Below are 16701 nucleotides of genomic sequence, written 5' to 3'. Positions count from 1 at the left end.
ACCAGCTCCTCACTGCCTCAATATTGGGTCAACCCGGCCGAAATGCAGGTTGGCGGGTGGGGAGCCCTGGAGTCGCCAACCCTCCAGGATTGGCCTAGAGCCTCCAAGAATTGAAGAGCAATCTCCAGGACCCTGGTGCAAGCAACCTGGGAGAAAAATCATAGTGGCATTAAACAACACTGTGTCTTTTTATTTTCATTTTCTTTTAACACTTCTATTTATCAGTTTTAAAAAGTTGGAGATAGGGGAAAAAGGCTGTTTGACTGACAGTCAAGAATCACCCAATTGGACAATGGAATGTTTTCTCTTTACAATTGGTGTGAGAGGAGGAACGCCATGAGGGTGGATGGGCTGGGTGACCAATGGCATGCGAGCAGAGCAGTTGGAGGCAGGAGGTCATGTGATAAAGCCCCCAGGAATGCATTGAACCAGAGTTGACAACCCTAGGGAACCCACACATCTTGAGGGACTGCAGCAGCAGCCCAGGCTACAAAAATAAAGTGAAACTTACCTTCGGAATCCCCTTCAGCAGAGCTGTTCATATTGGTTAGTTCAGTGCAAAAATGGCAATCGGGGTCTTATGTATGTGAAATTGAAATTTGCAATTTATATTAGCTTCCCACCTCAATTGGGACCGCTCTGGCCACTAAGGAGTAGGCCGATAGAATGTTGCCATCGCTACAGTGCCAGCCCAGTGGGGCAGTAGATCCATTGCCCATCGTTTTCTGGGTGTCACCATCCTGTTTCTGCCAGAGGCCTGAAAAGTCATCCCATTATTATTACGTGAGGAGTGCAAAATCCTCACTGGTGCAAGAATATGAAAGCTCTAAGCCACCACTTCAGCCTTGAGGATTTATTTATCAAACACTCTCCTTGCTAGCTTATTGACTTCCAGCACATCATAAACTGCAGCAAACCCAGAATTTCACAGCCCCAATCCTGTCCCACAAACATGAGATAAATAAAGAAATAGTGATTGGAGATTTTACTGTTGCCAATAATAGTGGGCAAATGCTAGATGTGTTTTAAGTGTTAAAATAATGGATGGATGGATGAATGAATTAAGGATTTGACAGCTAATGTTTAATTTATAGACTTAGGCTTTAATTATGTGATGTTTGCGGGAGAAAGGAGAGGAACAGAACTAAGGAGGTCCACAGGTTTTTAAGTTTTGGGAAAGCACAAGTGGAATTTTGCTCACTGATGTCACACAGCAAAGCTGTGCTATCAGAGTGAGGCACCAAATAGGGATAGTCACTTCCCTCGGAGAAGAGAGATAACAATAATATAGCAATAATGCTAGATGAGTCATTCTGAAACACTCTTGCCCAACATGTAAAAAGGAAAGTGTTCCTCTGTAAAAAGCCAGGATAGACTGAAGTTGAATAACTAATTACTGATACTTGTCCTAAAGCATCAACAGGCAGCAATCAACTAGTGGATTAGCCAAACTAATATTATTAATTTAAGAAGGGTCACTGACCCGAAATGTTAACTCTGCTTCTCTTTCACGGATGCTGCCAGACCTGCTGAGTGGTTCCAGCATTTCTTGTTTTTATTTCAGATTTCCAGCATCCGCAGTATTTTGCTTTTATTATTAATTTAATATTCAGTTTGATTTTATTGTTTCCTACATTGAGTTTGACAAATTGATTAAAGAGAATTTGGCAATCATGAATATATCTCCTAAGAACTAAAGGCTCAGGCTGGAGACAGATGTGATTAACTCAGCCTGGCCAGAACAATGGGGTGCTCTCTGATTCACTTATCTGGAATAACCTTATCAATATGATCGTCAAGAGCCATCAACACCCATTGACTTTGAAAGAGCCACCCTCCACCGCCCCCCCACAGTATAACTGAATAGCTTGAGAGGAGAGCCTTGAATTTCAGAGACCATTCCAGAAGATTCTCATTCAAACACAAAGAGGTGGTCATGCCACATGACTGCTTGGGCCACTCTGGAGATTTGTGAGTGCTAACTCAGAAGGCAGACAGTAACTGAGATCCAGCAAGGGAACATTTCTCTCTCCTCTCTCCCTCTCTCCAGTAGAGATCCAGAGAAGCCTCAAGCTGCAGCTGGTGGGAGCCAAGTCTACAGATCCTTACAGTCAGCAATCAAGGAACAGGGATAAAGCCCCTCTTCTGCCTTCCAGAACCTGAGAAGCAAGCCCAACCCATGCACATGTCCCAGCGAGGACTTCAGGACTACAACTTCAATTGAGGACTCTGGGATTAAGCTTCAGTATTTAAATTCCATTTTTATTATGGACTCTATTCCAACCTCCTAACTCAGTTTTTCCCTCTGTAATCTATTTGTGTGTGTGTGTGGCTCCTGTGTGAATGTGGGCGTGAATGTGTAGCGTATTTTAGTAATTTTTAATCAGTTTAGAGTGAAAAGGTTAATAAACATACATCTTTCTTGTTTAAACTCAAGAAAACCTGTCTGATTGGTTCATTTGCAATTATATTAGAGGAACAGGAGCAAGTGCTCACTGAGGTGGGAAGTTAAAAAATCACTGTTAAAAAAAGATAAACCCTGTTGCGGTCAAACTAGAGACGGGGCGAGAGGGGCGCTTGAGACCCCCTCCTCACCTGGTTGTAACACAGTGATGACACTTAAAAGGGTGCTTCATAGCATGAAAAGCTCGATGAAAAAGAGCATTTAAATGATCCACTAATACTATTGAATGCCCTCATAGAGACACATTAATATAGATTTGTTTGAGAAGCAAATGCTCTTTAGACCCTTTTAATTTAAGCAGAGGTCACAACTTGCAAGGAAAAACACTTCAATTCAAGCAGTGCTGCATTAAACTCTGCATCAGTATTGTGGAATGGAGAATGGAATAGCCAAAAAGGAACAAAGCATCACCAAGTGGATATGAATGAAACTTTCCAGTTATTATAATCAAAAATATGATTTAAAAGCAATGAAATATAACAGACAGTATTCTCCACCACCTTCCCCCCCCCCCACCCCCAACCACTCAATGCAGGTGGTGCCTGAAGACTGGAAAATTGCAAATGTAATACCCTTGTTCAAAAAAGGGTGTACAGATAAGCCCAGCAACTACAGGTCAGTCAGTTTAACCTCAGTGGTGGGGAAACTTCTAGAAATGATAATTTGGGACAAAATTAATGGATAAATGCAGGTTAATTGGGGGAGACAGTGGCATAGTGGTAATTTTTTTTTATTCGTTTGTGGGATCTGGGCGTCGCTGGCTAGGCCAGCATTTGTTGCCCATCCCTAATAATCCTTGAACTGAGTGGCCAATTAGGACATTTCAGAGGGCATTTTAGGGGTTGGCTGCATTGCTGTGGGTCTAGAGTCGCATGTGGGCCAGACCAGGTAGGGGTGGCGGATTTCCTTCCCTGGGGGACATTGGTGGGACAGATGGGTTTTTGCAGCAGTTTACGGTGGTTTCATGGTTGTCGCTGGACTGGCTTTTAATTCCAGATTTTTAAAAAATAATTGAGTTCGTATTTCGCCCTCTGCTGTGATGGGTTTTGGGCCCATGTCCCCAGAGCATCAGCTCCAGATTACTGGTCCAGTGACATTACCACTACGCTACCACCTCCCCTGGTGTCACTGGACTAGTAACCCGAAGCCCCAGGCTGGTGCTCGGGTCCCGCCGCGGCGGAGGGTGGAATTTGAATTCAATTAATAAATCTGGATGGAGATGGTGGTGATCATGAGGCTATTGTCGATTGTTGTAGGCACCCATCAGGCTCATGGGTGTCCTTTGGGAAGTGGGGGGGGGTCTGCCGATCTTGCCTGGTCTGACCTGCATGTGGCTCCAGACCCATGGTAATGTAGTTGACTCTTGGATGCCCTCTGTAATGGCCTAGCAAGCCACTCCATTGCATCAAACTTCTACAAAGTCTAAGAAAAGGAATGAAACAGGACGGACCACCCGGCATCGACCTAGGCATTGGAAACGACAATGGCAAACCCAGCCTTGTCGACCCTGCAAAGTCCTCCTTACTAGCATCTGGGGGTTTGTGCCAAAATTGGTTGAGCTGTCCCACAGACTAGTCAAGCAACAGCCTGACATAGTCATGCCTTGTAGCCAATGTCCCAAACACCACCATCACCATCCCTGGGTACGACCTGACCCACCAGCAGGACAGACACACCAGAAGTGGCGGCACAGTGATATTTGGTCAGGAGATGCCGTGGGAGTCCTCTACATTGACTCTGGACCCCATGAAGCCTCATGGCATCAGGTCAAACATGAGCAAGGAAACCTCCTGCTGATTACCGCCTACTGCGCCACCACCCCCCCCCCCCACCCTCAGCTGATGAATCAGTGCTTCGCCATGTTAAACACAATTGGAAGAAGTACTGAGGGTAGCAAGGGCAAAATGTACTCTGGGTGGGTGTAACAACCAGGTGAGAAAGGGATCCAGGGGTTCCTTCTTAGCCTTTTCCTGGTTTGGCCGTAACAGGGTTTAATTTTTTAAAACACCATGTTTTTAGCTTCCCCTCAGTGAATCCTTGTTCACTGCTCTCCAATTGTAATGACAAAGAAATCAACCAGGTTTTCTTAGTTAAACAAGAAAAGTGTAAGTGTATTAACCTTAAAATTCTAATTCGGTTAAAACTACTAAAAATAAGCGACACAACCACGCTAGCATGCACACGCAATAAGCACACATGTAGATAGAGACAGAAAAGGAGAAAGAATCAAGGGGAAAGGTTTGAAGCAACAGCTGGAGTTCATTTACTGTCTTTTGAGTTTGATGTAAAATCCTTTTCAATTCAGTCCTTGTGGAGACGAAGACCATGTTGGGTAGCACCACCATCATGCTAAATAGGATATATTTTGAACAGATCTAGCAACTCAAAACTGGTCATCCATGTGGCGCTGTGCGCCATCAGCAGCTGTAGAATTGTATTCAACCACAATCTGTAACTTCATAGCCCGGCACATCCCCCACACTACCATTGCCATCAAACCAGTGGACCAAAACTGGTTCAATGAAGAGTACAGGAGGGCATGCTAGTAGCAGCACCAGGCATACCTAAAAATGAGGTGTCAGTCTGGTGAAGCTACAACACAGGACTACTTGCATGCCAAACAGCGAAATATAGATATATTTCTTAATGCCAAAGGGATGAAGGGATATGGGGAGAAAGCGGGAACAGGGTACTGAATTAGACGATCAGATATGATCTTTCTTGAATGGCGGAGCAGGCCCGAAGGGCCGAATGGCCTACTCCTGCTCCTATTTTCTATGTTTCTATGTTTCATCCCATTTGAAACTCTCATCTATCCTTTTGTTAACTCCAAACTGAGCTATTCAATGCTCTTCTGGCCAACCTCCCATCTTCAACCCTCCATAGATTTGAGCTCATCCAAACACTTTCGTGTTTAGTGTATCAGGGTATAATTTGGCTCACTCTGTTGTTTAGCTTCAGCTGAAAGTGCAGGATGTATGATTCGTGCCTGTTGACTTCTTTTTGTCATCACATTATGAAATGAGATAGCCAAATAGTCTTGAGATAAGGAGATGGGACAATGAGCTCAGGATGATTAGTGATGTGCTTAAGGGTAGCCAGATTGGCCATCAGGAAGTTTGTACGGACTCTCTCATTTCTGGGGATCTTGTTCACAATAATGCTTGTCATGCCATAATCAGCAAGGACAGTGTGTGACTAGAGGCCTATAAAGATCTTGAGCTTTCCTTAATAATTTGTGGAGAGAGTATCGAAAAGGTCAGTGAAGGTTATCTCTCTATCCAGGGGAAAAATAAGGTAAGATTATTTATTTCTCTGTATGTCTACTGCTTAGAGACATTTTGTGCATCAAGACTTGGTCAAGCACAATAAAAACATTAAGTTGCAATCCATATTTAGTTTTCGGATTTGAATTGTATTACACTTTTCCCCATAATTGGTGACCATGCCTTTGCCATATCTGGAATTCCCTCCCTAAACCTTTCCACCACTCTCTTCTCCTTTAAGACACACCATAAAACTTTCCTCTTTGACTAAGGTTTTGGTCACCTATCCTAATGTCTGCTTCTTTGCCTCAGTGCCAATTTTTGTCTTTTTACGCTCCTGTGAAGCACCTTGGGATGTTTTACCACATTAAAAGCACTATATAAATGCAAAGTGTTGTTCATACCTTCCTAGATATTCACTGTTGCATTTATGACATCTTGTTAATTTAGTATATGTGTGAAGTACCTCTAAGAGAAGAGTTTGTTTTGCCCCTAAGGAGTTTAACGCAGAGAGTTTGAAACAGTATTGGAATTCTTCTAAAAGCTAATGTTTAGTAGAAAGACAGGCTCAGTGACATCCCTGCTTTGGGTTCAAACTTTTACAGACTATTTGCAAAAAATGAAACAGGTTCAATTCAGCAGATAGAAACCAAAACTTAGCTCATATAATTAATGGAAACTCGTGAACTCATTAGAAAATATTCATAGGAAAGTAAATTAATCATTGTAGACCAGGGTTGTGCAAACATTTCACATGAGGGGCCACATTACAATTTTTGTCTTACATGGAGGGGCCGGTGACACAATTTCGGATAAAGACATTAAAAAGTTATCTTACTATTAATCAAAACAACAACAAATGTGCATTTTTGTGAAGAAGCTTTAAATGAGAAGATTAATTTATTGACTTACCTTTTTATCACTATGTTGGACACTGATTTAGTGCGATATCTGACATTTTTTTACTTGCACAAGTAGTCAATGTCTGCCCGCACACTGGTTGTAGCGATGTGGAGTATTCCGGATAGATATCCATCTGTCAGGCGTGATCTTGATCTCTTTGTCTGTCTGTCTGTCTGTTTCTCTCTCTCTCCCTGTGTTCCCCCCTCTCTGTGCTGTTCCACCCTCTCTGTGTCCCTCTCGCTCTCTGTGTCCCTCTCGCTCTCTGTCCCCCCTTTCTCTCTCTGTTCCCCCTCCCTCTCTTTGTTCCCCCATCTCTCTTTGTTTCCCCCCTCTCTCTCTTTGTTCCTCCCTGTTTTCCCCCTCTCTCTCTCTCCCTCTTTTTGACATTTGCAGGGAGCGGAAGCTGCTTTGTGGTCGATCAGGTTTGTTTGAAAACATTGCACTGTCAGTTTCACAGCTGACAGCTGCTGAAGCAGAAATGCGCTTCTCAACCTCAGACAGGTTTGGGGTTTTCCAACTTTTTTAAAAGGCCACTGGAAAACCCTGAATCTGCCAGCATTTGCGAAGTGCGGTCCTGCTTCAGCAGCTGTCAGCTGTGAAACTGACAGTGCGATGTTTTTTAAAAGCCGGTCTGCAAGAAGACAAAGGGAAATTTCCCATCTCCAGCCACAGAGCCCTGGTGAGGACGAGGAGCGGCCCCAGGTACAGTTTACATCCCCGGGCTGGATGGGAACGTTTGGCTGGCCGTATATTGGACAACACTATTATAGACCATCTCATTGTTTTTATATGCATATATTGTACTTACTGCATTGATTATTCTGCTTTATATTACTATTAATTAATAATATTAGTTGATTTACTCTGTAATATTTACTATTTTGAAGAGAATTTGGCAGAGTTATAGAGTACAGCTACTAGATTGTAGTGGACAAGGTTTATTTTTAGAGAAAACAGAGAAAATCGGGTAGAGAGGGAATTGGGCTCAGAATAAAGAGTTTTTATTTTGAACATCACTAAACTGCAAGAAAGCAAACAAACAAAACCTTTGTCACAGTCACATTGGATGTCATTTATAACTTTGATAAGAGCTGTATTGATACAGTGTCAGGGGTGAAAACCTGATTGGAGGGATTTAAACATGAAGTTCCTGGAAAGATGGGCACGAATTTGAGAGGCGACAACACATTCAAGGACTTTGGAGAGGAAAGGGAGGTTGGAGATGGGTCAGTAGTTTGCCAGGACGGTAGGGTCAAGGATTGTTTTTTGAGGAGAGGAGTGATGATGGTAGATTTAAAGGAGAGAGGGACAGCACCTGAAGAAAGAGATTCATTAACAATATTGGCTAACATGGGGACCAGGAGGGGAAGTTGGATGGTCAGCAGTTGAGTGGGAATAAGGTCGAGGGAACAGGAGGTGGGCCTCATGGAGAAGATGGGCTTGGAGAAGGCATGACAGAATATAGGAGAGAAACTAGAGAAAGATGCAAGTTCTGGGCTAGTTTGATTCAGAAGCTTAATACAACTGGTGGAATTTACAGACGATACCCAACTACAAACTTCATGCACTGATCAACTTTTTGATTGTCACATCCCAGCTGATGGTGGCCTTAGGGACCCACTTTGCTTAAGTTCTCAACAGCTTTATGCCAGCATAAGCAATCAGAGAAAAATTCATTATACTGGTTGTAAGTAATGATGAGAAATTATCAACAAGTAAGTCTGCCTAAGCTGATTTCAACTCCACGTTTTAACACAAATGATTAGTTCTGGGATGTGTGTTGTTACGGACAGGGGGAAGTGATGTGGGTGATTCAATTTTTTACCTCTCACCTGACTGCAGATAGTGTGTTAAAAATAATGTTTTAGTGCCTGAGTGTTTTAAGGGTTTTCTCAAGGTTAAAAAAGGATAAATGTTTATTTTCACACAATAACCAAAAAATGTTTGCAATCTCTCCCACTCACTCACGCATGCACACACACACACACACACACACACACACACACACACGCGAAAGATAGAGAGTAGAGTGGTAGCATGCAGATAAAGTCAAATTGCGGTAAAAGAATTAGTTGGTTTAAGAAAGAAGCTTTTCGGGAGGAAATCTTTAATCGGCCTGATTCATTGTCTTGAAAAGAATAAAGTGTTGCAGGCTCCTTGTGGTTAAGCCTCTATCTGAAGTCAATGGGGAAATCAAAGTCACCTTGCAATTTGTCTGCTGCAGTAGTTAAAAGATGTAGTCAGCAGGGCACCTGCTTAGCTGGAATAGTCTCACAGTTGTTCTGCTGGAAAATACTTTCGCTGTCTGTTCTGCTCTTGTGCCCTCTTTCTCCAGAGAGATAACTTTTAAGGTAGAAACTTGTCAGGTTGTGGTGTTGATCAGATGACTAAGGGCTGTCTCCCCGGGTGATTCATACAATGTTCCAGGATATGGGAACCATTATTCCATGATGGCATCTGAATGTGGTTGTGGAGTCAGTCTGTCAACAACAGTCATTGTTAGCTCCATTCCTGAAGATAGGAGTTGTTTGCATGATGTTATGACCAGGTGAGAAAGGGGTCTAGGGGTTCCCTCTCAGCCTTTGTCTGGTTTAACCGTAGTAGGGTTTAATTTTAAAAAACACCTTGTTTTTAGCTCCTCCTCAGTGAATCCTTGTTCATTCCTGTCCAATTGTAAGGCAAAGAAATCAACCAGACAGGTTTTCTTAGATTTAAACAAGAAAGGTGGAGGTTTATTAACCTTAATCTCTAATTCAGTTAACAACTAGCATGTATAAACACACATGCAGACAGAGACAACAAAGTAGAAAGAATAAAGGGGAAAAGGTTGAGTCAATATCTGGGATTTATTTACGGCCCTTTGAGTTCAATGTAAAGTCTTTGATTGCTGGTAAGTCTTGCCGTTTCATTGGGGCCCAGTGCACACTTTAAAACTTGTTTCGATGTACGAGTCTTTTCCCTCTTGATGTTTAAGTGACTTCAGTGGATCCGGAGATTCGTGAGAGAGAGAGAGAGAGAGAGCTAGCCAGGAGAGAGGCTCTCATCTTCCAATCTGACCCAAACTGTGCTGTGAGCAGTTCAAACAAAACCTGGGCCAGCAGGTTAGTCATATGACTAGCTGTTTTAACAAACTCCTGCATTTGTGAATTCTCCATCTTAGCAGACACCTGGAATGCTGGCTTTCTTACATAGTCAGTGTCTGGTGATCAAAATCCATTTGGGCTAACTGAATCAGGGAGCCGTTCTATTGTCTCCAGGCACTGTGTTAGTATTGTTATGATCTTTTTTCCGGGTAGAATGCGGTGTGCCTTTAAGGCTGGAAAAGGAGCCGTACTGCTTTAAGGCAACAAGCTCCAGACACTGAGTCAAAGAATGCATTCTCGTTGCCGGGATACAGCCATTCAGAGAATAAAGACATGAGATACAATGTTACAGTTTAATTTTGAACTGGCTTATAGTTGAAACAGACTGTTCTAACTCTCAGAGACAGAGACATACAGCTGGACCAGCATAGACTGAAGGAAATGAGAGCTCTCACTTGGTTTATTTAAACCTTATTTATTATACTCTCAGAATTTTGATGTCAAGCCAGATTAATTTCTTAAAAGAAAATAACCTATTCTTTTAACTACTGAACTGTAATTGTTGAAATTCATCGCTGGAGAAGGAAAGCATCACTTCAACTGCTGAATTAGAATACGGACTGTTCTACTGTTGCAGAACCTTTTTTTCTCCCCCCATCGGACGGCTGTGAAGACTTCAATCAACCTTGGACAATTCCACATTGGAAGATTTCACTTCGGCAGGAGCATAAATGTGCAAGGACACTAATGTTACTATTTTAAATGTTGTTTATATCTTAGTAGTGTTTAAGAATTTAGTTTTTCTAATTAAACAGCTAATTTGTTGATCTAAAGACACTTGGTTTGGTTTGCCTCATTCGGGGATTAATAGATGGTCAATTTGGCTGTGGTCTTTAATTTGGAAAGTTTAAAATGCCATGTTAGGCGATCTGTGGAGGGACGGGATTGAATCAACTGTGCGTTTCTCCCACCACAATCTGAATCGTATATTTTGAATAGGGGCTTTGATTTGAGCGGTCGGTCGTAACCGTATGCCAATGTTTTCCAGCCACTGCTGATCTCTTTAAACAAGTCATCTCTTCCTTCCAGCAACAGTTTAAAATTAATGTTTATATGACAAAATTAATATGCCTCATTCTTGGCAGGTGGGATCTTCATGACAATGGAATGGGCTGTTTTACACTTCAATGTCTTTTCCCCAAAGCTAATTCAGATGTGGATATGGGTTTCATTGTCAACAGGCAGATATGTTTATTGACAGCACAGGAGGGGGTCACCTGACCTCTGCTCCATTTTGTCTGTGGCATAAATGTGTCCATTTGTAGTTCAGTTCAACAGTTGACATTTGTTTCATAATTCCTCCAATTCATTTCATATTTCTTCATTGTTCCCTTCGTAAGCATGACAGCGTGCATTGCACTAGTGATAGCATCATGCACATTGCAGACACATGTCATAACACAACATCTGTGATGATGTCACTGGTACAATGTGCACACATCTCAAGGATCCACAAATAGCAGGAGAATACAGGCTTTTTAAAGGCGAATTTGGGTCTTGAAAAATAAAAATGAGTTTTAACTGATTCACTAGCCTAGAAAAATCCAGGAATTTATTGGTGGAATTAGGAAAAACTTAAAGCTCTCTTTATATTGTTAAATTAATTTCTAAGAAACTGGGTCCTATGGTTTGTGCCAAGAGACTTATTTCCCCCTCAACAACCCTTTATTTTCTCTAAAGTTCAAATCCTTCCAAGATATGAATGCTACTCCCATATATAGGAGAACACTTCTATCAACTCTCCCACACTATTAAACAGGACACAAGAAAAAACTTTTTATGTGATCAGTGATCCTGTTCCTCACCTGCAGTCTCCAGCTTCTCTCCACCATATTTTATCAGTGCTCTGAGTACTCTTGCTCCTCGCAAGCACAATAAAAAAGAAAAGAAAGACTTGCATTTATATCGGGCCTTTCACGACCACTGGATGTCTCAAAGTGCTTTACAGCCAATGAAGTACTTTTGAAATAATCACTGTTGTAATGTAGGAAACACAGCAGCCAATTTGCACACAGCAGGATCCCGAAATCAGTAATGAAATAATGACCAGATAATCTGTTTGTTTGTGATGTTGATTGAGGGATAAATATTGGTCATGACACTGGGGATAACTTCCCTGCTCTTCTTCAAAATAGTGCCATGGGATTGTTTATGCCCACCTAAGAATGCAGACAGGGCCTCAGTTTAACGTCTCATTCAAAAGATGGCACCTCCGACAGTACTCCCTCAGGATTCCACTGGAGTGTCAGCCTTGATTTTTGTGCTCAAATCATTTCCTGCACATTTTTCCTTCTCTCTACATGCCTATTATATTGAACTAAAAAAAAACTACAGTTTTCTACTTTAAAAGTTCTTTCCTAGGTCCTTAAAACTCTAGAACTTATAATTTCTCTGTCTTTCCTTTCTTCTACAGTTCTCATGCTTTTAAAGTCCAATCTTGGCATCAACTATTCATTGCTTCCTAATTTATCTCATTTCATTTCATTACATTACTTTCAACCTTGGTGTTTAGCTGAACCATGGGCCTTGGGCCTTCACCTTGGGTTCTGAATGTAAAAATTGCTTACATCTTACAATGCATCCCCCATATCCATCCCTGTCCCCATACATTTATTCCTTTCCCACATTACCATTGTTATTCTTCTGTATCTTCCATGATATTATCTTCTCCAACCCTTCATTAAGCCTCTATATTGCCATCATTAACTTTCCTTATGACATGGCTAACCTGGCATGATGAGTTGTACCTTTCAAGTAGAAGTGGTGCCAAACATCTAAGTTATATCTACAGAAACAGCACCCATACCCATGGAAATATTTGTGTTCTTATTAAACATATTAAGACTTGAAATTTATTCTCCTTTTCCGACTAAAATCAAATGGCAATCTCTTGGTCGTTCCCTTAGTAGTGTTGCCATGTAATTCAAATGATAGAATATTTCTACAGAGACAATTAGATTAATCGATCTTCCCCCAGATTTACACAAGACCAAAATTGTACAATATATTTTACTGGAAAAGATGAATGACAGCACTTTTCCTGACTGTTATAACATATAACAATAAATTGTGGCGAGTCGAAGAGACTTAGTAGTTGGCAGGAAAAAAGACAGAGGCGCAAGGGGAGAGCCAACTGTGCAACAGCCCCAACAAACAAATTTCTCTGCAGCACCTGTGGAAGAGCCTGTCACTCCAGAATTGGCCTTTATAGCCACTCCAGGCGCTGCTTCACAAACCACTGACCACCTCCAGGCGCGTATCCATTGTCTCTCGAGATAAGGAGGCCCAAAAGAAATAACATATATAAGAGGATCTGCATGAACTACCCTTGAGGTGTATTCAATAATAATCTGCTTCACACCTCAAGAAATGTGTGTAACAATACAACCTGCCTCAATTTTTTAAATAAATCATTGTACATTAAAGGAGTAATGCTTAAATGCAGCTAATAGATAAATTCTTACCAACAAATATAACTTTACTGTTGTTTTCTGAAATATTGATGTTCCACTTCTGAAATGAAGCTTGAAGGAACTGATATTTACTGTAAGATTAAACAATGTTATATTGTGTTTGCAACTACAAAATTAAATCTTTTGTGGACTGTATAAAAAGACTGCACATGTAGTCTGAATCCGCTCCTTAGGTCTTTTACTAGCTGGAAGAAGTTTATTTGTACTGTAGATGTAGTTTGACTTTTTGTTTAATAGTTTCCGGTAGATTTATAGCTAAAGTTTATTTCCCCCGGAGAGAAGCACATCCTCTCATTTCAGAAATGTTGGTCATAATTTTGTTCTCACAGCAGGGATCCTGCCCCTGGGCCCAGGTAGTGTTGGGGGGTGGGGGGAAGATGGGAAGGTGGTGACCCCACTTTGGCATTCTGTGGGACCCGGAGCGACATTTTACGGGGGATAGGGTTGGGGTTGCCATTGGGGCTGTTGTTCCTGTTAAGAATGGCTGTCTTCCCCCGGGAGCTACCAGCCAATTGGAGGGCCAGCAGCTCACGAGTCTCCACAGCGCCAGCAACCAGGTAAGTGGGGTTTGAGGGAAGGCGGATTCCATGGGGATGACCATTGCTGCCTGGGAAAGGGGAGCCCATGGGTCAAAGAGGAGGCCTAAACAGGAGGCCACCATCCCCCCCACCCCCCCACCCTGGACCGCTGGGAGGCTACCAGGGTTTACCAGGCAGCCTCCCCAGATCACCCCACTTAATTGGCCTCTGGGTGGGAGGGCCATCTGCCACCTTACCTGCCATTGGCAAGATGGCATGGTGGCAGGAAGATGATGAGCACTCTACCCTCACCGTTTTATAACCCACCCTGCCGCCCTTGCCATGCCTCTCAGCCCTTCCCCAGAGGGATGGTAAAATTCAGCCCATTAGTTCTCACTGAGCACTTCCTCCAAACATCACAGAACAATCAGCCTATTTTAGATTATTACATTTCATACTTGAATTCAATGAATGGTTTAACAGTAAATCCTTTTTGTCTCTGCACACACATTATACCTTGCACATTGGTTTTCAGTGGCGTTCCACAGGGCTCACTGTTGGGTCCCTTGCTGTTTGTGATATATATTAATTATTTGGACTTAAATGTGGGAGGCATGATTGGGAAATTTGCAGATGACACCAAAAATTGGCCATGTAGTTAAGAGTGAAAAGGATAACCGTAGACTCCAGAATGATATCAATGGTTTGGTTAAGTGGGCGGAAAAGTGGCAAATGGAATGTGAGGTAATGCATTTGGGGAGGGCAAACAAAGCAAGGGAATACACAATAAAAGGGAGGATATTAAGAGGGGTAGAAGAAGTGAGACCTTGGAGCACATGTCCACAGATCCCTGAATGTGGCAGGACAGGTAGATAAAGTAGTGAAGAAGGCACATGGAATGCTTTCCTTTATTGGCCGAGGTATAGAATACAAAAGCAGGGATGTAATGCTGGAATTGTATAGGCCACAGCTGGGGTTCTGGTCACCACATTACAGGAAGGACATAATTGCTCTGGAGAGAGTACAGAGGAGATTTACAAGAATGTTGCCAGGGCTTGAAAGTTGCAGCTATGAGGAAAGATTGGATCAGCGAGTGTTGTTTTCCTTAGAACAGAGGAGGCTGAGGGGTGACTTAACTGAGGTGTATTGAGGTGAAGGACCTGATTCCCCTAGCGGAGAGGTCAATTACCAGGGGGCACAGATTTAAGGTGATTGGTGGAAGGATTAGAGGGGACATGAGGAAAAAACATTTTCACCAGAGTGTGTTGGGTCTCTGGAATTCACTGCCCAGATTGGTGGTGGAGGCAGAAACCCTCAACTCTTTTAAAAGGTGCCTGGATGTGCACCTGAAGTGCTGTAACCTGCAAGGCTACGGACCAGGTGCTGGAAGGTGGGATTAGGTTGGGCGGCTAGTTTTTTCAGCTGGCGCAGACACGATGGGCTGAATGGCCTCCTTCTGTGCCGTAATCTTTCTATGGTTCTATTATTAACTCGGTTCAGCAACTGTCATTATCCAAGTACATCATCCCTTCGTGCCAAAAGTATCCTAAATTGTGATTAGAGTGGAATTGCATTAAGCCAGTTTTAAAAATTGTTGCTAACTATGTAGAATATTGCTGAGGGCCTGTTATGTTGTGGTTTGTAATGAAAATGCATTAAATCATATCATTTTAAAAGTCTATGTTAGTATAAATGTATGTCACCGTTCTTATTTTTTAATTGTTGATAAATAGGTTGAATTTATATTGAGAGTTTTCATATGAAATTAATGATCTTATAATGTAATTCATGCCACTTCAAACTATATCACTGCTTTTATATTAATCTAAATTGTTACTAATGTAAAATCAATCAGTATATTATATACATTTAATCTGCTCTGTGTTGCAGAGGGTCTTTAATTATACTACTGATCTCATAATTTTATGCCAAATATCCTAAAGCTTTTAACCTTCCCTCTTAAACATATATTTCCAAATTACCAGGATAAACTAGAAGTAATTAATGTTTTAAATTAATATGTAGTGTAATGCTGTTAATTGTTCTGCTAATATTTATGAAAACCATTTCAAATATTATAACCTTGCTTAGATAATTCCAAATTTGTCTCAGAATTATATGGGTTTTGATAGAATAAATAGGGAGAAACTGTTCTCCTAGCAGGTGGGTCAGTAACTACAGGACACAAATTCAAGATAACTGACAAAAAAGCCAGGGAGAAGATGAGGAGACTTTTTCTCAGTGAGTTGTTATGATCTAAAATCTGAATTATGATCTGAACCTGAAAGGGTAGAGGAAGTGGATTCAATACAATTTTCAAAAGTTAAGTGGTTACATAAAAAGGAAAAAAAAAAGGCAGGGCTACAGAAAATGAGCAAGGGAGTGAGACTAATTGGATGGCTCTTTTGTAGGCGGAATGGGCTGGAGGGCATCCTTCTGTGTCTTTTTATTAAGCTTTGAAGTTGTCTTTAGTCATTCTTACTTAGCAGATGATTATTATATAAAACATATTGACCCTTATTATCATTCAGCTTTAATTAAAATTAATTATTGTAGAAATAAAATGGATATTTAGCAGGTTTTTACAGTAATTAAGTTAAATTATTTTTTAATGTTGTTTTGGGCACATTCTGCGGAGGCACACTCTTCATTTTTAAAAAATTTGTTCATGGGATGTGGGTGTGACATTACTACTACACCACCGCCTCCCCACTACTGTTCCTCTTTGCCTGTTGCTGTTCTTCCTTCGCTCTATGTTTTCCCATTAGTTACTTACTGACCGTGTCAGTGCGCCATTTTTCCACACTCTCTTGGCCAGTCTGGACATAGCAGTGGAAGCCTTACCCATGCGCTTGTTGATTTCTGCATCTAGAGACAGGTTACTGGTGATAGTTGAGCCTAGGTAGGTGAACTCTTGAACCACTTCCAGAGCGT

The sequence above is a fragment of the Heterodontus francisci genome, chromosome 20 (assembly GCF_036365525.1).
Source record: "Heterodontus francisci isolate sHetFra1 chromosome 20, sHetFra1.hap1, whole genome shotgun sequence".
Lineage (NCBI taxonomy): Eukaryota > Metazoa > Chordata > Chondrichthyes > Heterodontiformes > Heterodontidae > Heterodontus > Heterodontus francisci.
This window is presented reverse-complemented; position numbering follows the sequence as displayed.